Raw genomic sequence first — 25,888 nt, forward strand, 5'->3', positions numbered from 1 at the left:
ATTTTTTGCTTTGGCACATAAGGAAATAGAAGTTATAATGAATAGTAAATATAAATTATACACTGCAAAATGTTCATGATTTCTAATTGAAATAAAAACACACAAAAAAAAATTAATCAAGTGATGTACCTGTACATTTATGACTTGATAAGGATTTCCTCTCTCCAGTAGCAATCAGTTTCATTTTCCTTTTAACAAATTAATTTTTGCTTTCCTTTATAGATTCTGACATGTCAGATATACTCATTACAGTTTAATGTCTATGAAAACATATAATACTTTTAAGTCTGATTAAATACATTCCGTAAATATCATTTAACATATTACAGAATATTGTAGTACAATCCAGCAATATTATAAGAACTCAATATAGTAGATGCCTTAAATTACACCAGGAGGTTGGCAAGTTTTTCATTCAAACACATCTGAAGGCTCATTTGTTTAGTGCAAGTATTATTGGTTCCTAAGATATGAACCTTAAGATATGAACCCAAAATTTGTCAGATGCCTTTATTTACTGTTAGAAAACAAAAGTGTTGAGTTACTTTTCTTTCTGTTGCCCCACAAAAAGGAGCTGCATTGCCAGTGCTCATCATCATACAAAGAGGGCTTTTACTTATAGCCAACATGTGATTACACTGGGGTTTAGCTTGGTTGCATTTGTATTTGGTACATTTCCAGCACTGAGTCTCAGATCAGCTGAGCTTCTTCCTCAAGGATGAGAAAGGGGAAATGACAGGATCCAAGCTGATCCACAGTTATCCACACTTACTTAAGATCTATATTATTTACACCGAATTTAATTATCAAATAAAAACCAATTTAAACAGCAATTAAAAATACCAAAATTTGTAGTTTTGTGCTATTTGACACTGATGAACAGTCAAGACAAAAATGAAAGAATATTAAGTATTTATTGTGTAATTATTCTAATTCATATTAATGCTGTTTTAATATATTTCAATATATTTAATGATCAGCATTAAATTCTTACTAACTATTATAATTGAATGTTCCCCATCACCTTACTTCACAGTGAAAACAGCCATCAAATTTATAACTGTCCACTAGAAAAATAAAATTTTAACATAATTCCATTTTCAGAAGTGAGGTCTCCTATAAGAAAATCTTGATTTTGTGCTTTCATGTCTGCCCTATAATCCTCTCCCCAAATTCTTTCTGCTATCCACCCTTGGAGAGCAGAAGAAAAACACGTCGTTGGCAGATTCCTTAACACCTCCATTCATGCTTCTCTTGGCGAGAAGCAAATTGACAAGACAACAAGACAGTGTAAAAAAAAAAAAAAAAAAAAAAAAAAAAGTAAACATAGCGGCTATTCTTCTGGTCCTGAATTAGGATAATTTTTTCCCACCCACACCTACTTTTTTTTTTTTTTTTTTTTTTTTTAGGATGGAAGAAATGCCATTTTCTAGCCAGCTCTAGGTAAATAAGAAGAAGAAGAAGAAGAATTTTCTAGCTACAGGAGGTCCTTTGGAAAACACTACATTAACCAGATTTTATACCTGATGCCTTTTAAATTTAGTGTTCTAATAGAGTGTTTCCATATAAAGAAGAGTTGGTAGTGCTCGTTACAGCCATGAACTATGAATTCCAAGACACTGTAGACAATGACTGTTGGAAACCATTGCCCTTACCGAATAGAATAACAGAATCACAGAATGGCTGAGGTTGGAAGGGACCTCTGAAGATCATCTAGTTCAACGCCCCTGCCAAGCAGGATCACCTAGAGCACATTGCACAGCATGGCATCCAGACGGGTTTTGAATATCTCCGGAGAAGGAGACTCCACAGCCTCTCTAGGCAACCTGTGCCAGTGCTCTTGTCACGCTCAGAGTAAATGCCCTCTCATATTCAGCTGGACCACTAGCATGTTTTTATCACAGCTGTGCAAAAGACTATTTTTGTCACTTATACTTCATAAATAAAACATTGAAAATGATTTTCCAGAGAGACCTCAATTCCAAACATTAGCTTGTCTCCCACTTGGATGCTGATAATCCCCTATTCAGTGCCTGTAGCCTGCCTGGGAAGACAAAGTCAGCCCTGTAACTTACTTCTTCCAAGTACATGTCTGCAGATTAATCTTGAGCTCACACAGTTTGAAGATTAATTTGGATCTATTTCCTTTACCACCTACCAATCCTCACATGACATAAAAAACCTTTTCAAAAACCTTGAGCTATATACCCAAATGAGCTGAAACTGATTCCAGGTTTGTCAGTGCCTTCCTGGCAACTTCCCTCTCCTGCACACAAGTATTTAACTGAATTGGATTTGGTGGATTTATCTCTGTACATGGAGCCCTTCAAGCGCAGCTTCTATCATGGAGGGTGCAACTCTGAGATCATCTTTTCAGGAAATTCTTCTTATTTTAGTACATTATTGATAGTTTCTACCTCTCTGATAAAACAGTATTATCTGAAGATGTACCATTCAAGCAAAATGAAAAGGGATATTTGGAATTTACCTGCAGGAGGGAAAAAAAGTGTAAAGAATCTGACACTACAACTTTCAGTGTGTTGAGTCTTTCAGAGTTGCCTAGAAGTGGAGGCTTCAATCCTCCAGATTGAATCAGTGAATCCAAAGTAAGTCTCCCATGCCCTTAAAGTTGCTTTCCATCTCTGTTCTGCAGAAGAAAATTCAGGACAGGTGAAGAAAACGACTTCATATTTTGTGATGGTCCCAACAAAAATCGTCAAACAAACTTGAGGTTGTTGGATGCTCTTTAATAAGCTGCAGTTACACAGCTGTACCAATACAATACCAAGAGCTTTGGCTAGGCAAGTTTCTTGCTGGTTCATCTTGCCTCTTCCATTTTTACTCAACCCCCCCCAAGCAAAGCAACACTCTGTAGTGATCTTCCCTACTGCTATAGATTTTCATCACTTCCTATTATAATGACATTATCTTTTTGAATCTTGACACCAACTCCCCCTTATTCAAATGAAATGTTGGATCCTGATGCAAACTTTACACAAATACAGTGATGTTCAACTTGGATGATTTATTTATGCAGATATGCGTTAAATAGTACTTGCAACTGATGAGGTCTAGTACAACAGACTACAATACTCTCACTGATAAGACATAGTACCTACCCTGGAAAGCCTACAGCTGATAGAGAGCTAGACGGTGGGAGAAGAATCAGATATTTAGAAGTAAGAGAAGTTGTTTACAGACTTTCCTGAAGTTCAACAGCATTAAATCTAATCTTACTGGAATTTGACACACGACATAATAAAATAAAATAGCAAACAGGAAATATCACAACTCAGAGTAAGAGAAAGGACAGCCTACAAGAAAGTGAAGACTAGAAGTAAAGAATTGATTGTATGTTAAATCAGTTTTAATGTAGATACATAGAGACAGGCAGACTTGTGTTCAGTGGCTGATGTACAATATGGCAGATAAAACTCCATGCATTTGTAACTTCAACATAAGAGACTTTCCTCATTCATGAGAAACAAGCAATTATGATAATAATGGATTCAAAATTCTCCTCCAAAAACTGCTCTTAAAATAAGCAGTTTCTAAAAGCATCCATAAATACCAATGGTAAATGATGAAATAGAAGAAAATCTTGAGATACAGTCAGCATCCTAATAACATATTCAAATTTAATATTGGTAATAATTTCCAAAATAAAATCATATATGCAATCCTATTTTACACAGGGTTTGCACATAAAAATTTTATGTACATTTGTTTTGGGACATGAATTTTATATATACATACATGCAAGTATACACGTACACACACATGTATATATAAATGCACATACACACAAAAACGTGCATACCTTTATATACCTGTATATACAGAGAAGTTTAAAGACCTTCCTAAGTATTCACACTTATCTTTGGAGATATTCAAAACTCAAGTGGACAAGGCAACCTGATGTAGTTGACTCCTTTGAGTGAGGAGTAGGACCAGAGATCTCCAGAAGTTCCTCCCAATCTACCTGATATTAGGAAGGAGATCAAGATCTAGCTCTTCTGGCTATGCTACTTCAATTGCCCTTATTCCATTTTTGTCTTTTCCCTTTTTCTTTTGTAGAAGAACAGAACACTGATATTAACCCCCCCCCCCTCTTTCTTTTTTATCCCCCAGACAAACAAACAACAGAAAATGGAACCAGATGACTAAAAGAAAAAAGGCAAATGATCTAAAACATATCTCCTATCTGAGAAAAGAGAAAAATGTTCCTAAGTTCTCTTCCTGCTTCTGCTACTGCCCTCCACAGGGAAGATTTATATTGAAGATACTTTTCAGCAACAAATTTCATTTTAAGAACAACAGAAAATTATGTTAGAAAATTCAGCATAACACTTCTAACAGTTGAAAAGTCAGATGAAGAAAGCAAAATGGATATTCCTTCTATTTTTCCCACCACATTAAAGAATAGCTTAAAAACAGACTTTAAGCTCAGCAGTTCACAAGAATTACTTTGTCTTGCCTATTCAAAAATTGTCTACCAAACTAATTTTGTTTTTCATTTTCTTTTGGAAGGAATTAAAATTTGTCAATCACAATGATCTTCATGAATTAGACCCAAATATCACAACTAATGTTGTTCACATGCTCTGATTACAGAATTTAACTTGGATTTCAACAGGAACCTTGGTTCAAAAGAATTTGCAGGGATATAAGTTTATAGCAAAGCAGAGCTCTTGGAATTGTTTCTATTATAAGAATGTGGTCACTTGAATTAGTTTTCTACAAGGCTGCAGATGTTAATTCACGTGCTTAATTGTTCAAAGGAGTCATCTATAACTATTTTGGCTGTATGTGTGTTTCAAGTTAAGACTATTAACATTTCTGAAGGAAGAGTAGGTCAAAAACTTTAGATGCCTAGTGTGAGATTGTATCCTATGTATCCATGTTCATTATTGCTATATATAATATAGTTTTTTTTAGACTTTTTTTTTTTTTAACAATAGTATCTAAGAAAATAGTAAAGTGAAACACAGAATTTAGAATAAGTAGAACCAGGAATAATAGTGATTTTTCTCCAGAACTTTTCAATAAACCTTCTAAACGAAAAAGTAGGATATCTATCTGTTTTATATTTTCTTATGGAAAATATTCTCTGGGTTTTATTCTGTTGTCTACCTTATAGTTCAACTGTCTCATGTGTCAGGTACCTTTATTTGCAAGTGAAGTCAAATGAGATCTTTATACCCTTTAAAAGCCAGAAGAAGATACTGCAGAAGGTAGATACTGCAGCTATCCTTGGTGTGGATAGTTATTTTTATCATTTGATATTTTATCCCGTTTAACTACAGTTCTGGCTAATATTCAGTACATATATGCAGACTTGTAGGGGCAAGTATGGAAGTAGAATGCATTAAAAGGCACTAATGCCAAATCACTTGGGACATCAAAGTTCCAGCATAAATTTCTTGGGAGTGACACAGACTCAGCCGGTCAGATTCCTTTCTGAACCTTTTAGTCCCACCACCTACCTACCACAGCTCTCCCAGCCCAGGGCAAAGAACTGCAGAAGGCTGTGCATAAGCAAAAGTGACTGCTACTCTGAAATTCACCCCAAGATATACCCAGGAGTAACTTGCTGCCTGCCAGCTGTTCTCTATTATCTTCAGACCCATGCTCTTCACAGCCCAGAGCTTCTGACCACCATGAACAGCTTTCTTCTGTCTGAATGGGTTGGGCAGTAAAGCATACATTCTCAATCTAATGCAGAAGAGATATTGGACCTTCCCTTCCTTTCAGACCACAAAATAATTTAGTTACTCACCAACTGCTTTGAAACAATACTCAGTAAAAACGCAATTAAAAATTAATGAAATTCTCTCCAATGTATACGAACAGATGATTTCTGTTTCATTACCAAACTGGCCAATCATTAAGATATGGAATCTTAATAATGCACAGAAGCAAGAAAGAACCTCTTACATTACTTAGAAATAATAGCAGTAATAGCTGTCCCTTAGATTGTCAGAATGACAAAGGGCTGCCCTGAAACAATGCTTGATGTCTATAACAATTTAATAATTAAAACACTACCTCACATAAAATAGCCACAGCTCTATTCACACAGTTGAAAGTGCTATCCCGAATTTTCTCCTAAACATTTCAGCAGCAGATTCTTCTAACTTTTAACTAGGTTAAGGAAGGCTGAGTAAATTCATACATCTTCACCAAAAGTTATGCAGTCAGCTGACGTTCAGTGAATCTTGCGTTCCCTCATCTAAATGCTAGCGCAGCACACTGCAAACTGTATATCTAATTAAAGGCTACTAAAAATAACTTACTTTAGCAAACACCAAGAAGGTTACCTTGAAATTGCACATTTAGAGTGTACATATGACTGTATTGTCAGTTATGCCACAAACTTCATCTAGGACTAAGAAAAAGGTAGAGACCGAGACCCACAGAGGTGTAACAGATATATTTCTACCTAGAACTCTTCTCAACTTCATTACTGCTTGAGGGGAGGGGAGGTGAGGGAAGGTGGGGGAGGAGAGGGGGACACAAAACACAGCCCTAAACGCCCTCCCTGTTGGCAAATGAGGTGAAAAAAGATATCATTCACACTTCTAGCTTTCCTATTTAATGTCTATTAAAAATACGCAAGCAAGACTATGCAGCTCTATTTATATGAATGAAAATAAACAAAGTTCAGCATATCGAGCATACTTTTAAAAGATTAAGTAAAATGCACAAGATTTTGTTATAGATCTGACACATTTTGATAAACAGAATTGGCACAGAGCCTAAAACTAAATGTACATTTGTAATGATTATTATTTTATTTACCTCTAATTTTAGTGCTGAGATCCTGAACGCTGAAAGATCCAGTGCTGGATGCTGCTTGTTTCTCTGCTGTTTTTTCTTTTCTTTCTATTATTATTTTCTAAATGTTTGTATTTTGTGCTATTTTAAAGTATAGGAAGATTCCAAGACAGCCATACCTAGATGAAGAAAATGCAGAGCTCGGACATGAACTCCCTGAAGTCTTTGGTAAAAAAGCAAAAATAAAAAAAAAAAAAAAAAAAAGTAAAAAAATGGAGCAAAACCCCAACAAACAAAAGAGCCCAGTCTCAGTTAGCTCCTGCTAGCATAAAAGTTCAGATTTCGCTACTGAGATCATTGCTCTATTCTAAGCAGTTTTGCTCAATGTGTGATTCTAACAAAAACACCCTCTGCAGCTGGAGGGAGCCTTAGCTAAGCACGAGCCTGTCAAGCTTTTCCCAGTGACTTCTGTCTACTAAATTCAGACTGATGTTTTGTAAAAGGGGCCTCAACAACCAGGCCCAGATTGCCTGAAAAGTATTTCCTGCCTTTGAGAGAGAGGGAGAAAGACAGAGAGAGAGAGAGAGCGCGCGTGTGTGCGTGCATGAGGCAGAGAAAGGGAGAGAGCGTGCAGAGAGGGGGGAAAGGGAAAAAGCCAGCCAGCCTGAGCATTTCAAGACATTCAGCTTAACACACTGCTGAGGTATTTCTGTCAAACTGGAAGGTCTGTGCTACAGTTACATAATGCAAACATGTTTTTAAACCCGCCCTGTTCTCTTTTCCTTAGAACAATATAAATTTCATATGTCTCCAGCGTACGTGCAAAGACAACAGTCATCCAGAGCAACAGAAGAACGGCTGTGAGATGCCTGATCTTTGGCGCCAGGTAGTAGGGAGCAGGCAGAGAGCAACCCGATTTAAATTCAACTAACACATCACATTTACAAAGGGTCTAGCGCTAGTCTGACCAGCAACTATGCACAGTTCGATGATACCACGTACACGTGTATGCTAAAATTATATCCCTACTCAAGAGAATTAGCAGGATCTGAGAAAATGAATGCTACAATTTAAGCGCACGCATAGAGCAGGCAATGGTATATGTTGCTTTACCTCTTCTGAGAATCCTCCAGAGTCACACAAATCCAGCTCTGCGAAAGCAAAAGGACAGACTCCATCTTGATCATATTAGTATTTTGCTGACATAAAACACTTGTAACTACTTCGTTCCAGTTTGACAGGGTGCCTGAATCACGTCTCCAGAGAAACCTACAGCATCTACATCCTTTGCTCTATGCAAATTTAGTGAATATCATCTGTTTATCTTTTCTGCTTTCTTCTGCCTCCTCTGAATGACTTCCTCTTAGCTGTTCCAGCCTGAGAACTTGGATTACCATTTGGTTTTGATTAAAACCAGATGGACAGCTCTGTAGAAGTTTGAGTAAGCTAATGGAAATGACTAGTATGGCTTTAATTAAGGTATCAATTAATAATAAATGCTAGTTATTCATATAACAAATGCTACTAATAAAAACACAAAAACTACATGTTTGGTCACAGGTCTCATATTTAGGTGAAATAATTTACTCACATTTAATCTAATTCAGCATGAATCATAACGGTAATTACCAGGTATGATTTCCAAACCACAGGCTGAAGCCAACAGTTTTTTTTCCCTCTTCTTGAATAAAAGAAGTGATGTTGATAAGTTTAGTTGTCTTCCCAGGTGGGTTGGTTACGCATCATTTACCCTCTGGCAACTCCTTCAGCTGTTGCAAACCTTCTTTATTAATTATCACTCTGATTAATTGATTTTACCATTACTGATTGTATTATTGATTGGCATCTTTGGCCTTTGACTTTGAGAGGAGGCTAGACATGCAGCAGTAAGACATCACATAACCTACACAAAATAGTGCCTCAGCATATAGTGACCGGAAAGTCTGTGCTCAGGAGGCCTGTCACAACTGGGACAGGATATTTATACTGAAAGGAGATAGGAAGCCTTCATAATTACTAACTGTGGATATATGATCTTTCTACCAGCCTTCTACTACTGCCTTTTAACTGTTTATATAATGCCTTCACTAGCTGAAGCAAGTCTTCTGGAGTGCATTTCTTCAGTTAAAGAAAAGCCAGCTCTGTAAGGCTGACTCTGGCTCTTGCTAATACAGCCATATCTGGAGCTAATTTGTTAAGTTTCAGTTCCTCAGCATGTGGAACTTTGTGCTAAAGTCTCCTAAATTTGCTGAATGTTGTCTTCATTGTCATCCATGTAATTTTATATACGCATTTTTCAGCCTTCAAATTACAGTATTAACTTTAAAAGTTAGTTGCAAAATTATGCAGGCCCGAATGGAAGTGGGTTTGAATTTTTTTCTCAGTAGCTTTAAATGTATGTGCGTAGTGGAGGTAGAAAGCCTTAAGTGAATTAATGACTTACCAGCCTAATCTCTGCATCTTCAAAGACAGAAGACTTTGAAGCCCATGCAAGCAAATGGCATATGTAGTAGTAAATTTGGATGGTAAACAGTCAGAAGTGCAGCTAAAGGTAAATAACTTTGCAGAATGATTTTTAGATATATTTGGTTGGGAATCCACACGCAAAACTTTTACTGCAATCTAAATTGTGATTTATACTATTTTCCTGAAAGATTTCCAGTTTGGAATTCAGTAAATAAATAACAGGCTGTGAAGGGACACATTTTGCTTGCAATTATGCAATTGCACAAACTACACAATTACGAAATTTGTTTTTATGGGAATCAAAATAAAAACAAAAAGCTGTTAGTTTCTTTACAGTTAAAAGTTCCTAAGAATGTTTTTTTAGACAATACAAAAAAAAAAAAAAAAAGTGATGCGAAATTGTAACACTCTGTTCCAAAACAATAAACACAGTTCAGGACAAAATTTTATTTTTTAAAACTAATTATTTTTTTCAGCTAAAGTTCACATAACACTTATCATCAGTAAACTTTAATTTAAAAATATTTATTTATTTATTTATTTTTAAGAAGCTGGTCACAAGATAAGACAGAATAAAAATGAGTGAGGACATATTTATAGATTATGAAATTATTAGAACATGGTCTGCTCTGTGAAACAGTTTAATAAAGCTTGATTTTATTCCAGCACCTGCTGAATAACTAAACCAGAGAAAAGAGGGACGTCATAGATGATGTCTGTCCATTTCCTATCTATCTGAGAAACCTAGGGATGGACTGTTTCCTGTGTACCTTTTCCTGCTTTTACATCTACAGAAAGGAGGAGAATAACCAGAATACAAATGATTGATTAAAGCTGCTTTGATAGATCTTCATAATTATAACAATATATAATATATATAACAATATAACAATATATAATATTGCATATAGCAATATTTTATGGTGAAAAAGGAGAAGAAAGAACATGAGAAGTCAGAACATCTAAGTTTGAACATTTTAATAATTCTGTTGGGTCTTGGACAATCAATAGAACTAAAAAAACTTGACAGGAATGAGAAACGAGGTAAGTCTAATGGGACGCAATCTAATAATACTTTATATGCAGTGGTAAAATCGCAGTCAGCCTAGGAACATCAACATTCTAGAATTTAGTTCCTCGCTATGCCCAAACTTACATCAAACACAAAGGTAACTGTGTTGTTGTTGTTACCTCTGTAACTCAGAAAAGCATATGGCTCAAAGCTAGGCCATGTAAATCAGGTCTTCAGACAAGTCTAATTTCAATTTAGGTAACGTTAGATAATGAATTCTAATATCCTAACTAGGTTATATATCAATATATTTCTAAATTAATTATAAAATGAGAATAATGTAGAAAATCTTTAACATATATGTCTATAAGGTTATTTATCCATAATATATTTTTTGTCATGCTAGTTTAAGCTGATTATGCCCCATGACTTATTATGGAAAGAGAAACCAATTTATAACATCCTGTGTTAAATTATCTACCAAAACCATTCAAAAATAAGAAAAGGTCAAAGTACTCAAGCAACTCTGTTGTAGCTATATGCAGATATCAGTCTGAATCAAATATGTATAGTTTCAGCCATGCTTTGTCTGAATATGTGACTGTTCTTTCTAGACCTAAGATTAGTTACATATGGTGCTAGTGCTCTTCCATAACTTAGTTCTTTCTCAATCTACTATGCAACTTAAATTAATGAGAGTTTGTCCAAATCATGCAGACGGTTTATAGAAAATCATTAGCACTCAATATAGCTGTGGTTTATTGCATGCAAAATTCAGAGCGATTCACTGAAAGAATCAGTGTTTGTGGACTTACCCAATCTGTTTTCATGCTTAAAAAGCAATCCTGCTGAGGAAGTAATGAATATATTTTAAAAAGCGAGAGAGAAAAGAAGATCACCTGAAATCTTAATCTTATTTTGCCTGGTAGAAACATGTAATGACTTTTGCTGAGATTTTTTTCTTTCCCTAAAAAGCACATATACAGTTAAACCTGAGATATTTTCCTCAAGTAAAAAACAAGTGTTTTGTTTAAATATACCCAGCAACTGCTGAAAGTACAAGATAGACCTATTTTTTTTAACCACTTTCAGAGTTCCAATATTTGCTTTTGCTTCACAGTGGAACCACCAGATTTCATGAAATATTTCACACTTTTGCATTTCATACTGAATGAATTATTATCTGGCTGATGTCAAGACTTTTCATCAAGAAGTTTTGGTTTTGATGAAATCAGTATTTGTAAAACACAAGAGGGAGCAACGGAGAGAAGGAAAGAGGGGCATTCACCAGGCATACAGACATGATTATGATCAGGAGGTAGGTGCAGTGGCAAGGTATGAGAGATTTCCAGATTTCAGATACTTGCTCTGTTCAGGGACAGGAGCATATCTCCTATATCCTTGCTAGGTTCCAGTCCACTGGGTTACAGTGTAAGTGGATTGCATGAAGAAGTCTAAAAATGGCTCTTCATAGTTTCAGCAAACTTACAAATGGTTATTTCAGCACAATTAAATTGATTTGAAAGTGTTCAAGCCACATCTATAGGCAGAACTCTTCACATTCAAAACTTTTTGAATGGAGTATAATTGGACATACTTGGCAAATGTCCTCATCAACCTTTAGATATTAGAACACAAATAGATACTTCTCAGGACAGAAGCTCACCAAGTGAAGTGAAAATGTCAAAGTGCATCAGTACAAGAAATAGTGTATAATTTTTAATACCAAATCAAAATAATTATAAATAAACTGCTCGTTAGGAATTTTTTAATTACACTTCTACATTGAGAAATACTGGATTCTAATTTTTAAACAACCTAAAGTTCTGAATAATTTATGTGGAAATATTTAGATTGTTTCTTAGATGCCTTTAGTCTTGCACTTGCTTATTTCCCTTCCTTTTCTCAGTGACATGCTAACAAGGATTATCATCAAGCCATCAAAGGGAAAGAAGAAAGCTAAAGCTTTTTTTTTTTTTTTTTTTTTTTTTAATAATTCAAAGATACATGTTTTTCCACAGAAGATAAACTCGGAAATCTGAAGCTTCTTCTGAGGCAGGTACAAGCACCAAAATGTGTCAAACGATGATTAACATTGAAAGAATTAAATGACTTCCAAAATGGGTAGATGAGAATCTTTATGTAGATTACCCATTTTAATAGTTCGTTCTATTTTCTGCTTACGACTAAAACCCCCAGTTTTCAATTATCAGAAGGACTTTGTTTATAATATATGTCTACTTAAAGTGCGTTGGTCGAGTTTGGTTATATTTCCCCTGGCATGGATTGTTAACCATTGCTCCAAAAAACGAATCTCCTTTACAAACTTCAAATATCAGTGGTAATTTGTCTTAGTATTTTTAAAACTTTTATTCATTAATCTTCATGTGATATCCATTCAGGATACTCCATTTTACTACATGGAAGCATTTTAAAACCACCAAAGATGGATGCAATTAAGTGTCCTAAGGGCAATGAAACTGTCCTCAGATTAGCTCTCCAGTGTACCTGTTACTGTACATGCTGGTTCATGATCATACTCTTCTGTTTTTGTTGGAGCACTGAGGCAAACTGATGACAAAAAGTCTAAGAGTAAAATTACTGTGGTCCCCATGGAAATAAAAAACTGTCACAATATGCAGTTTCAAGTTTCTAGATAGGCAATGCTAAAGTTCAGCAAGACATTGCAAAGCTATTTGGTTGAAACAGTTATATGATGATGTAAACTGAAGTTAAACCACAGTTTCAAGAGCTAATCGAAGAATAAGTGGTTCCAGTCTCAGTGGAATATCCTATCCAGATTTTGGCATTCTTTCTACCTTTTAGTAATCAATCAGTGTATCTGTCATAACTTGGCAAGAAACTCAGAATGCTGTGTATTGTTGAACTGTATCTTACATTTACTGTTGCAAAAGCTATCTTCTATTCTGGGGATGTCTTTCAAACAATTATGAATTCCTAAATCAAGTCACTGTGAACACAATTCTTGTTTCAAAGACTTTAAATTTCAAGCAAGATTAAAGCATAAAGATGCAAGTAACTTCCCTCTGTTTTCAAGTACTATACAAAGTAACTGAGATTGTAAGCTAAGTTAGAAGTAATTGCATGGGTGTGAATGGCATATTTTATATCTGTAAAGCTTAGACCCTGATACAGCAAAATATGTGCTTACATATGGTAAATATTAAGAATAGAACCATTAAGTATTGCGTATGAGAAGACAATATACAGTCAGGTTTTCTCAACTGAGTGAAGACATTTCTTTCCCTAAATGTCATTTAGCATATGAATGTTCTTGGAAGGACACATTTACTTTACAAGGCACGTTTTCCTGCTGTCATTGTTCTTGTGATATGATCAAAATAGTTGCAGTAAACTCAGGGGAGATACTTCAATTTACAGCAGTTGAGGATGTGATCCATTTGTTCCATGCTTTTGGAAGCAGTATGAAGCAGTCCTAATTGCTTTCAGACCTGAGGAATGATATAGCCTCCCACTGGCTTTGTCTATTCAGTATAACCTACATGAGACCTTTCATATCTCTACTGATTTTTTTGTCATTTTCTCTTTGTATTTATATTAAGTGATGGTTGTTTTATTTTTATTCACTTACTCAAGGTGGAATCTAGGAATATAAAAGCTGTTGATCCCCTTTCTAAACACTCTTTCTGTGGCTGGGATCCACAAGAACATTCAATAATATCCAGGTAGCTTATCTTTCTTTCTCATTGTAGTAACTTCAAAGTTTGCAGTGGGTGAACAGGGAAACCCAAAGACCACTGCCCTAAACTTCTTGTAGTGCTAGCAGCGATAAATTATACCAGTGGACTTCATCCTAAGAGTTGATCTAAAAAATTACTTGAGCAACAAGTCCAAGACATGCTCAATGAAAAGCCTTATGAGTTACTAGTTCAAATCCAGTTCAGACAGGTATATTCAGTGCTAGTTGGTAAAAGGATACAAAAATATACATGAGAAAAACTACTGTCGCTGCTGCATCTAAAGGGAATAAGGAATAAGGAGATAAGAAAACCAAACTCCATCAACCTGTAGAATATTTGTTAAAAAAAAAAAAAAAAAAAGTATTATGAACACACAGGAAAAACACTAGTCAATTGTTTTTGTTCTTCTAACACAATATGAAAACATAAAACTCTCATAAAACTCTTATACTACCATTGTTTATAGTATTGTCTTCTGATGATGTTAACAAATGATGTAATCAGTTGCTCTTTAGATGTTTCATAAAAGTTTTCTACATGCATAAGGATAATAAAAACACACAGCTATTTCCAGAAAGAAACAGGATTGTAAGGACCAACACAATGCATGATTTTAGCCCTTAGCCTGGTCTGTGAATGGCAGTATCTTATTTATTATATCAACACTACTGTTATGAAGAACATTATGCATATACTAACCCTACATATTCACAGGAAAATATGTATTTTACTTGAATGTCTAGAGAGTACTTTTCACTAGTTGAAATTGTGCCAAATATCCCATTAATACAAACAATGATGCTGTCATTGATAAGACATTTGACAATGATGACTGATATGTTGATGATAAGAGCTGATATTTCACTGAGAATTTCTTTATGCCTTTGATAGTGTTAATCTGCTTTCCAGATTATTTCCAAATACAATGAAGCTCATGATTTTAAGATGCACACCTAATTTAATTATTCTAATTTAATAAATTTAGTAATAATTTTATTCAAATAAACTATAATATATAATTTATAATTATATATACAAATTATAAATAAATTTAATATTTTAATTTAATCTAATTTCATAGATGAAGGTGGTATTGTCAGTTTTCATCCTGTACAGCACAAAATGACAAGGTCCTGTTTATTTTGCATTTGGATATGCACACAGTATTCAAAATTCCTACTGAACCTATGAAAGTTTGTGCAAACTCTGCCTTTATTTTCTCTTTTGCAAAACACCCTAAAGATTTGCTCTTTTAGTATCATATTCCATTTTATTAGTAATCCATTTCAACTTTAGAGTCAACAAGAAAATACAGTGGTACTGTGTGTGTTCTTAAAACAAACAAGGCAAGACTGTTTGTCTGTTTCCTGAGAAAATACTTGGGAGACGTAAATATAATTATCACTGTTTTATTGTAGAAACCAATGATTACTCAAAATAAACTCAGACTTCCAAAACAATAGGGAATTATTGGATTACCTCAGAAAGATTCCTTCCTGGTGTCATTTTATTTAGCATCATTAGCCTTAGCTGTTCTGGGCTGACTTAAATCAGTTTGTATAATCATCAAAAGAAATACATTATTTAATAAGTATTCATTTGCATGAAAATATAAATCATCATATATGATGACTGAACAATCGATCTATACAAAACAAAAGCATTCATTCAGCTCAAAATTGTAAGACTCCTTTGGAAACAGCATGAACTGCATGGGTGCATTCAGCAAGAGATGCAGGCTTCCAAAAGTACTAGATAAACTTACATTCTAGAAATACATTCAATTCAGGCCAAATATAGTTATAGATTTTATATATTTATAGCTTTTGACACTGTCCTTATGGACTCAGGTTTCAGAGTTAATGCCTCAAAGACGAAGATTCCTATGTTTTCTGGAAACACGTCAAATATGTGATTCGTACATGTAATCTGGTATTTAGTTAAGATTTGAGATAAACGTTGATTTTACATAGCTGAACATAGCTCAGAATGTAGAAAACATGGATACAATTTTTATTTTAAACTAAATCTAAACTACCACTGAAGAAAGGAGTATACCAAAGACCTTCCAATGTCTGAAGCTGAGTAGCAAAAAAGCAGCTCCTAAGGTATCAGAAAAAAGATTGGAAAAGATATCAGCATCCTAAATAAATTGCGGAATATACTCACATACCACCACCAAACTTAGGGACTGAAAAAAGCCACAGAATTTTTGTCTACTTTTAACTTAGCTTAACAGCTAAAAGAGATGAACAAAACCACGAAATTTCAACAAGGGTTCACAAAACCCAAGAAGTCTAAGCAAGCATTTTTCTTTCCATTTAAAAGAACAATATCAAGTAGACGAGTCTTCAGATAGCTATGGTAACAAGCTTAAAATTTATAAGGAAAGTAGTATCTGTACGGACACAAAATTTGTTTTGACAAAGCAGTAGTCATTCTAATTTCTGTGCGCTAAAAGTACTTTCAGTACTTTATTTTTCTGCTATCATGTGGACAGGGTAATTCTTTAACAAAATTCTTTAACAAAAAAAGCTTTGAAAAAAGTTAATATGTTGCATTTCCCTAACTGATAGATATTATAAAGGTCTGTTTTTTTAATTTCATTGGTTTTATGAAACATACTATGATTAATCAAAGACAGCAACTTCTCAACAAAATATCACAATATTAAAATCCCTGTTATAACATTGCTAGACTTTAATATGAGCTTGATACAAGACAACTAGAGTCTGTGCATGACTATAAACTTTATCAGGATTTTACACAAATAGAAGAAACTGTTTTTGGTGGTTTTATGAGTAGCCATATAGGCTCTGAAAACTGGTAAGAATGCAAAGGTCCTAAATCTATTCAACCTTAAGAACTTTAAGTGACAGAGAACGCGCTGGTCTTTGTCCAAGAGGAGTAAATATTTAAATAAAATCTTTTGGGGGCAGGCATTTTAGCTAAAATGGAAATTTCTCAGAAAATTAGTGGTATAACAGCAACTAAAGTAGATGTACAGCCAGCAGGCAAGTCACTTCACAACACAGTGTGCTGAGACATATGTTTTTTGGCTATTTCAGTTAAAAAAACAACTCTACTAATTAAAGGAATAATTGCTAAATTACCAATTGAGAAATATAATGGCTATAAAGAATTCATAAACAAATTAAATGTCCTTTTAATACCAAGAACATATTGATGTTAAACCACTGACCAGAATCTGCCTTGAAGCTAGGCAGACTGATCAGGTATGTGGAACATGGATGAAATTTGGCCACATTATTTCAGTGAAGCCTCAGTGTATGAGAACCCATGGATTTGAAAGGGAAGCAAGTTAATTCTGGAGGTAGGTCCAAAGCTTGTCATTGTGGTACTTCAGGTATACACAGTGTGGGGTGTTGCCTTATACTGGGTTTTAGTTAGGGAAACAAACAGGAACTTGCTGACTGCATCCCCACACTGGGTGGGAGTGCAAAGCCCTGTCCATGTACCCCAGTGAAAGAATATTGTCTCACACTGTCCTGGCCCCCCTCAGGCCACAGCTTTCTGGAGCACTCAATGAAAACAGAGTTCTCCATCCTTCAGAAACCTGGTTTGGATTTGGAAAATTTGTTGTAGATCAGAGAATAGAAGACATTAGCAAGTGAGCTCAGATAATAGGAGCAAACAAAAGTAATTTAAGACAATTTCAGACATTGATCTGGATAGCATTTTAGATTCCGTAATGTCTGTGTTTTCTACTCTTTAAGCTACTTTCAACTATGACTCTCTGATGAAGGATGATCACAATAATGATGAAGGATGATCACTTTGCTAACACAATTTTTTGACATTTTATTATTTTATTATTTATTATAATAATATTATCATATTTTTAGGGTTTTTACTTCCGTGAAGTGAGGCAGAATAAGAATTTTCCAAAATTTGTTTCAACATGATACTCTGGTAAGCATGCAGATATAGAGATTCCAGAATACAAATACAATAGTCTCAGAAATGCCTTTTAATTCCCTAATGATAATTTTAATATTTGTTTTTATAAGTATTTTTTGCAGTATTCCAAGCCTTACTACTCACAGTGTCCAAGAAAGATAACCCAAATCAACAGCCATATAAATCAGCACTGATTTGGTTCCAAGAGTTGCTACTATTTATAGATGAGGGTTCCCAGCTGTGTATAAAATTGCTTTTAGCACCATGCTTAGTTTTGAGATTATACCAATTACAAAAGATGGACAAAGATTGACATTTTACAAGACATGGGCTAGATTTCACATAGCAAAGAAGTATGAGAAAGAATTGCTGAAAAAATAAGTGTGGTGTAGATGCATGCTTTTTGTTTTTATTAGGAATTTCATGGGTACAAATATTAAAAATACATAGGAAAGGGTAATGATAAAGATAAATTGAATTATTTTGGAAAGAAAGTAGGATTTAGGATTAAAAGGATTAATGTTTTTGTGTGACAATTTAATCATTCAATTCATGACACTTGCTGGGAAAGGCTTCCTCTAGTCTTGTCTCTGCTCCTCTGAGACCCCACCTAGAATAGCGTGCTCAGGTCCAGGACTGCCCGCACAAGAAGAACATGCACAGGTCTAGAGGAGCACCTCTCCTGTGAACACATGCTGAGGGAATTAGGGCTGTTCAGCCTGGAGGAAAGAAGGCCCCGGGGAGACCTTATAGTGGCCTTCATGTACCTAAAGGGGGCCTACAGGAAAGCTGGGGAGGGAGCCTTTGTCAGGGAGTGGAGTGACAGGACAAGGGATAAGAGCTTTAAATTAAAAGAGGGTAGACTTAGATTAGACATATGGAAAAAAAAAAAAAAATGTTTACTGTGAGGATGGTGAGGCCCTGGCACAGGTTGCCCAGAGAAGCTGTGGATGCCTCATCCCTGGCAGAAGCCTGGTCTGGTAGGAGGTGTCCCTGCCCATGGCAGGGAGTTGGAACTGGGTGGTCCTTAAGGTCCCTCCCAACACAAATCAGTCTGTGATTCTATGACAGAATCTGATACACAGACTATGGAACTAGATGATGCTAGAAGAAAAATACCTGGCTTTTTTTTTTTTCCTTCTTTTCCCTTCCCCCAACTCCAGGGAGTATTAACTCCAGCAAGTATTAAAGTGCAACTAACTAAAGAAATATCTCACATCACAACTGGTGGTTGGTACTGAAACCTCAGAATGATGGGCATCAGAAATCCACCACAGGCAAATCCATTTGCTTCGTATACCCCACTACCTCCCTACAGCATTGTTTGAGGTAATCTAAGAGTAGTTTCAAAATACAAGTGTGCCAGAAGCACAGAAAGCAATGACTCAAGTGTGAAAACGTTATCATAGTCCTTCTAGTTATCAGATGGCAATTAGAAGGACATTGTGATGAAAACAAAGAAGCCATCAATAGCTGCAGCAGTTTTGTTCAAATATCTTCCAACAAGGAATGGGACAGGGCTCTACAGGGACAGTGCAATCACTTAATGAAGATTCTGTAAGAGGATCAGGGCATACACTCACTATAAGAGATACAAGGATAGATATATCTGCAACATGAATGCCAAGTGGATTAGGAGATCACAGCCATACACTGCATACCAGTGCAACCACATTGCATACATTTCAGCTTATTGTTAAACTATGTATTTCTTAGAATAGCTTTTTTTTATTTTTTTATTTTTTCAAAACACACACACACAAAAACATTTTAAATGAAAACTAGAGACTTTGGTGGTTTCCACATTAATCTGCTCCCAGATCTCATTGTGAAAATAAAATGCAAGTTATGTCTTCATGATCCAAAACAAAACATGAAATGTAACTGTTGAAAATGCTGATAACTCAGAATTTATCGTTTCTGCATAGCATTTAGCTAGTTCACTAATTCTCCCAAATGGCAAGCTACTCCATGAACAGCATGGATAATTAAGTCTGATTTTCATTTCCGTATAGTTAGATTGTCACTGTCTAAAAGGATTTGAGCTGCCATAGAACCATCTCTCAGCAGCATTCAAGTTGCTTTGTGCCTAGTATTCCTAAACTGCCAGCAACTAACCAGTAGATTCAAAAGTTACACAAGACAGACTTACTCAGAGTTGCACACATCTTGCTTATTTAAGAAACTGACCTTAAATAGAAAGGAACTTGAATGAAAAGCTAGGCGTATACAAGTTGTTTTTGAAAAACAAAACAAAACACAATGAAGATTAAACAGCAGAAATGCATTGGTAGTGTCAGGAAAAAAAAAAAAAAGCTGAAAGAAATCATCCATGTTTTTCTAAAATGAATATTAGGATTCTTTACTCCAATTGGTCTCACTTTTAAGGCATCCTTCCATATTATTTAACTGCTAATAATGTAAAAAACAAGAGATGTTTTGATTCCATTTATACAAAGTATTATGCCCATACAAGTCCTCTTCCATTTTTCTTTTCAAAACTGCCACTGAGTTAAGACCATCAGATATTCACAGAGCTTTTCATGCAACACTTGTTGCACCAGTGTGTACTTGATCTTGCGATCTATTTAGTCTGGTCTTGGACCACAGTGCTTATGTCTACATTTGTAAGTAGTGTAAAAACGAGTAAACCTGTAGAGGAAAATAACTGAGAAAGTGAGGTTTACATTATACGCATTTCAGAGGTTTGTTTCTTTGAACTAACGCTGGTAGGGTGCCCTGGGCTGAATTTATTAGGTATGCTCCACACAGTGCAGTTTAGTATCATCTCCAAGTGGGAGATGCTTCTTGAGTCTGCTCTGTAACGCAACCCAAAACATTGTGAATAAGGATGACTGGAAGATTTGCATCAAATTATTCTCCTGATTTGCACTAACATGCTACTGTAGATGCACCAGAAGTGGGAGGTGCTTGGAAAGAAAGAAGCTCAAGAAAACTCAGTAAGGGAATTTCTGAAATAAACTGTCTCAATGGAAGACTTGTTCAGGGAAGAAAGAGCTTACCCTTGTTGATCTTGATTGGACATTAGGGTGGTTTGCTAATCTGACTTTCAAGATGCAATTTATTAAAACCATTATAATTACCATTATAACAGTTCTTCACTAAAATTGCATTGCTAATTCTCTGTAGAAAATGTCACATACTGCTTTAATCTTGAAGAGTTTCCACTTCCATTCTTGTGGAATAAACATTCTATTCATCCTGTGCTGATGCTTTCTTCCTCTTTCCATTCTTGATATTTTCATTGGCAATATTTGGTTCTTGCATGGTATTTTAAAATAGAATATATTTCTCCAAATTTAGCTTAGTAAGACATTTTTTCCCCCCTCTCTCAGATTTCGTACTTTTCTTACTCTGACTACCTTTATTGTTCAGAGCTTCCCAGCTGCTAGTCCTTCTAGAAATGGCAAAACTGACAATGATAAAGACTGTTTTCACAGCGTTTTTTTTTTTTCCAAGACTGTTTAACTTAAACAAAACCAGGATAATCACAACAGCAGGTTCTGAGTTTTTGTAATACTTGAGGAACAAATGACTCTTCCTCCGAGAAGACTGATCTCAAAATACAAGGGGAAAATAAAATATTGGAGAAAATAACAGTATTGTCTCCAATTTATCAATTTATTTCTCAGTAAAAGTATGAAACTATTTAGAGATTTGAAGGCAATGGAAACTTCAGATAAATAGCAAAAATATCTGTCCAACTCCTATACTCCATCGTTTACAATAGCAACTCCAAATAGTTTTTCTATATAAACATTAATGTTTACATTAAAATGAACCTCCCAGCTCAGCTACTTTGATAACTGTAGAATTTGGTCTTTCAAACAAATTTATATTGATAAAACAATCCAGATTAAGAATAAATGACACTGGCACACAATGCAACTCAGCATTGCTTGCAAAATCCTATTTTATTTTATATAGCCTATCATTAGCTGCTTTATTAATTAGATTTCTCTGAAGGACAAAACAAGCAAGGAAAGGAAAGGAAAATACATTATGCTGTGAAAGTGGGGAAAATAAAGATTGTATCACATGACAAGATAATGAAAAGATATCTGAAAAATGGTAAAGAACTACACACATCGAATATTTTGAAGGATGATCAACAGCTAACAACACATAGGGGAAAAGATTACAGTTGCATGTTTTTAAAAAGAACCTAGACGATGGTAAAACAGAAAGGAAGGGAGAAGGGCCATATTCTGTGTTAAAATCTGAGGACTTCACCAGTTGTGCTAACCTAAAACAGGCCTGAATGCAACCGGAATATTCAGCTGATGACACATTCAAGGTAAAACAATGAAACTATTTTCACCCTGCCTGCCATAGCAAACCAATGGTTAAAAGAAACATCAAAAAATGTGATATGCATTACCCATAAGTTAAATTTAACCACAAGGAAAATTTTAGACATGTTTTTGTTGACCAGATAGTTAAAGAAGAATAATGCAAGATTATTGGTTTGATAGGTCTACTTTCATGCCCTGTACTAGATTTTTAAAATTAGTTGAAATCTGATGGCTTAGATCCCCACTGAAGTGACCCCACACCCTCTACAAACTAAAGAAAATATAGATTAAAAACGGCTTTTCTGGGAGAGATGCAGACATCTAGAATGTTTTCTGGACATCATATCAGTTTTTCAAACAAAATTGCTATATTTATCATTTTGAGCGAACAGAAAAGACACGCATTGTATGACTTCACATGAAGCTTTTATTGCAAGTTGGGAAGTTCTTGAACTTTTAAGATGTAAATCTCTTTCCTTAAAAACTCAATGTTTCACTTAGATCAAACTTAATTGCCTAAGGGAGCAGTGTGACGTTCCTTTTCTCCACACAACCGCATTTCAGGGTTTGTCCTAGAACACATGCTAATGAATGGTATGTCTGGGAAAAAAAGGGGGGAATCATTTATGCTCTGATACTGAATCTTGCACTGGTAAACAGATTAGGGCTGTTTCATTAATGTGTTTCATCCATTCTCATGTTTATTCACATACATAAGCATCTAGCAGAGTATGAAATATCAAACACCTTCATATAAGCTGAATTCTACAATGCTTGTTATTAATAAATCAAATTTTGAATTAGAAAAAGCCAGCATTACACCCTGGACATGGACACTTGTCCTTCTAACCAAGATCAATGATTGGATTATTTTTCTTGGCTAGACTGACAGGCACCCTGTTTTCAGAGAACTCGGCCTTCTGACATTTATCAGCATAGTTTTAATGAAGCTGTACTACTTTATACTATGGTAAATTCCCAATGACTCAGTTCCCTTTGCTTGTTAAGGAGGGATACTCTTCCTTTTCCTTCATTATTATTTAAGAAAATACACAATGATTCAGCACTACCTGCCATAATTACCTAAAAGATATCTAAATGCAAAAGTAAAGTGCTTAGCAGGGGTTGTTGCACTAGGGGAGGCTCAAAACCAAATGTGAGTGGAAATACTGAAGTTTCCTTTTCTACATATCTAAGTTACCTCAAACAGATGTAGCCCCTTTATCATTTGATAGCACAACAGATAATTTTTAAATCTAGAAAGAAGGATGCAGTCTTACGCTATAATTTATTTATATCACAGTTATAAACTAATGCAGTAAGTGATTTACAGGGACTACTGCTCACAAAAAAATGTTTTAAAAACAAATCCAAAACGTTTTAAAGTAGACTTATTCAGTTAACAACATGCTTAACTGAATTTAAGCTTGTACACTTACAGTTCAGAAATTTAAACTCAGATGGAAGCAATCATTTATCATAGTGGTCCGAGACAATCTGAAAAATGAGCTGGTTTGCAGGACAAAAATTTTTGAGAACTGATTTGTTACAAGCTCAGCGATTGAGGCCAAACAATTTCTCAACTCATGAGCTTTTACTCACACTGCAGTAGGATTTTCCCATTCCAATGAAATCTGAAATGGAATTCAGCATGTATAAAGCCTGTTTATAATGGGAAACTTCTGGAAGACTTGGAGATTCATCCTGATATATAGAAGTTAAAATGAACTCCCAGCATTTTCTCTTGACAAATGGCAATTTCCAGGAGAGCTTCCATTCTGAAAGGTTTTTTTCACCTTGATCTCTTTTCTTTGCAGGTTCTAGATACTGCTATTCACTGTTTGGAAGATTAAGTCTCTGCTTTTTCTAAGAATTAAAGTTTATTCATGAAAATACTCTGCAGTTTGCTTCCTTGCTTCTTTTATCCAGTCCAAAGAGGCCCTTGCACTCTCCTCCCTCTCAGTAGTCACAGCTGCTTGTCTTTCTTCTTGCACAAGCAGGCTGAGACCAGAATAGATGGAGATCTGTCTCCATTGGTGACTTGACTTCTGCAGCCTGACAAATCAAGATGCTGGGTCAGCACAGAGGTTAAGCAGAACACGGGAACAGGATAGGAACATTAAGGAAGCTCCTTCAGTCCTCAGGGTTAATTAACAATGAAGGGGCAAAGGCAGAAGCTCTGCTCTTTATGGACACTCCAAGGATTAATGAGACACACTACAGAGGATAGGGCATGGGGTCACTCACTCACATCAGATGCGCCTGCAGATTATAATTTCCTCTAGTCATTATTTATACCATATATTTTATACTGCAAACAGATGGAGGAAGGAAAGTCTAAACACACCAAACCATAATTAGTGGAATAAGATACCAAATGTACATCCCCTCACCATAACTTTTTACCCATCTAACAGTCATGCCTTGGAATTATTGACTTGTTTCACGATCCAAAATTCATATTGGTACAGCATGCTACATTCACAACTCCTAAAGGCTGGGTGCTGTAGCAAACTTAACAGAGGAACATAAACTATGTAGAAGTATGTTGGACTACACCCAATAATAAATGCAGATTCCTAGGGCAATTTTTTATTTTTAAATCAAATGGGGTGTAAACCTTAGCCTGGGCTTTCATTTATAATTCAGGCCTGATGTGGTGCACAACAGCTGTGATGCTGGCCCAATTTTACTGAAGAAATTGTTAAAGCACAAGTATGTAAGTAGCTGCTGTCTGAGAAAGTGCATAAATTGGAGCCATGCAAGACACGAAAAATAAAACTCAGAAACATAATTGTTATTAGTTAGCAGCTTGGGGATTGAATAGCAATAATACTGACCTAAAAATGGATAAAACTCTATGCAAAACCAAGAATCTTTTGTCAGGTGATCAGATGATCATCTCCAGAACACAAAGGATCTACCTGGATCAGAGGAGTAAAGACCACTTCCCCAGTGCTGCCTGATAATTGCTTTGTTTGAAAGAATCTTCTGGTTTCTTATCGGGGGGCACAACCACCATACCAACAAAACTATAAGTACATACTTTGTATATTAGTGGAAAAAAAATCATTTCTTTACACTCTTCACTTGTAAATATTCTTGTTGCGGGGTCTTTTGTTACTAGAGAAAGATACTTTAGAGTGATTCAGTGACATCAATCCCACATTTCCAGTGAGGTTTATGATTTTTTTTTTTTGTGATCAGTTGTCAATTTGGCACATATTCAGCAACGAGGATGTAAAGGTAAACACCTTTTGAAAAGAACACAATGCAACAGTACAAGTAATTATACATTATGCACTTTAGTAGATCATTGCATAGATTGCATTTGTCATACCTTAAAATATATTTTCATGACTTTTTCCACAAAGTTTTCATTATCATTCAAAATAAAAGGTTAGGAACACAAATTAGAGTAAGGTATCGTTACCAGTTTGGGAGCTAAATAAAATCTACAGAGTTCAGTTATAGCACAACATGTAGTGTTTCATTTATCTGCATAGTTTTTTCTATTACTAGAGCTTTTAGAGAGGTAAGAACAATAACCACATAGAAGAAGATACTGTTAGCAATGATTCAGGCCTAATAAGGTAATTTCAAAAGGAAACATTTTCCTATTATAAAGTTTAATTATGCTGAAGATCTACAGCAGCAGTTCTATGCAACTTTCT

At 35.2% G+C, this 25,888-nt stretch overlaps 1 protein-coding gene across 3 annotated transcripts in view; it reads right to left on the minus strand.

The window, feature by feature from the left end:
• The window catches only part of DLC1 (DLC1 Rho GTPase activating protein), a 256,678-nt gene that overhangs the window by 215,549 nt on the left and 15,241 nt on the right, over window positions 1–25,888 (minus strand). The window contains exon 1 of one of the 3 annotated variants that reach the window (XM_068680391.1): window positions 7,891–8,109. The exons of 1 other annotated variant lie outside the window; for it this stretch is intronic. The gene's annotated coding sequence lies outside the window, so the exon portion shown is untranslated. Of the gene's footprint in view, window positions 1–6,801; window positions 7,453–7,890; window positions 8,110–25,888 lie in introns of those variants that run through there. One more of the 3 variants, XM_068680390.1, reaches the window with a different exon arrangement.

This window comes from Anas acuta, chromosome 4, assembly GCF_963932015.1.
Source record: "Anas acuta chromosome 4, bAnaAcu1.1, whole genome shotgun sequence".
NCBI lineage: Eukaryota > Metazoa > Chordata > Aves > Anseriformes > Anatidae > Anas > Anas acuta.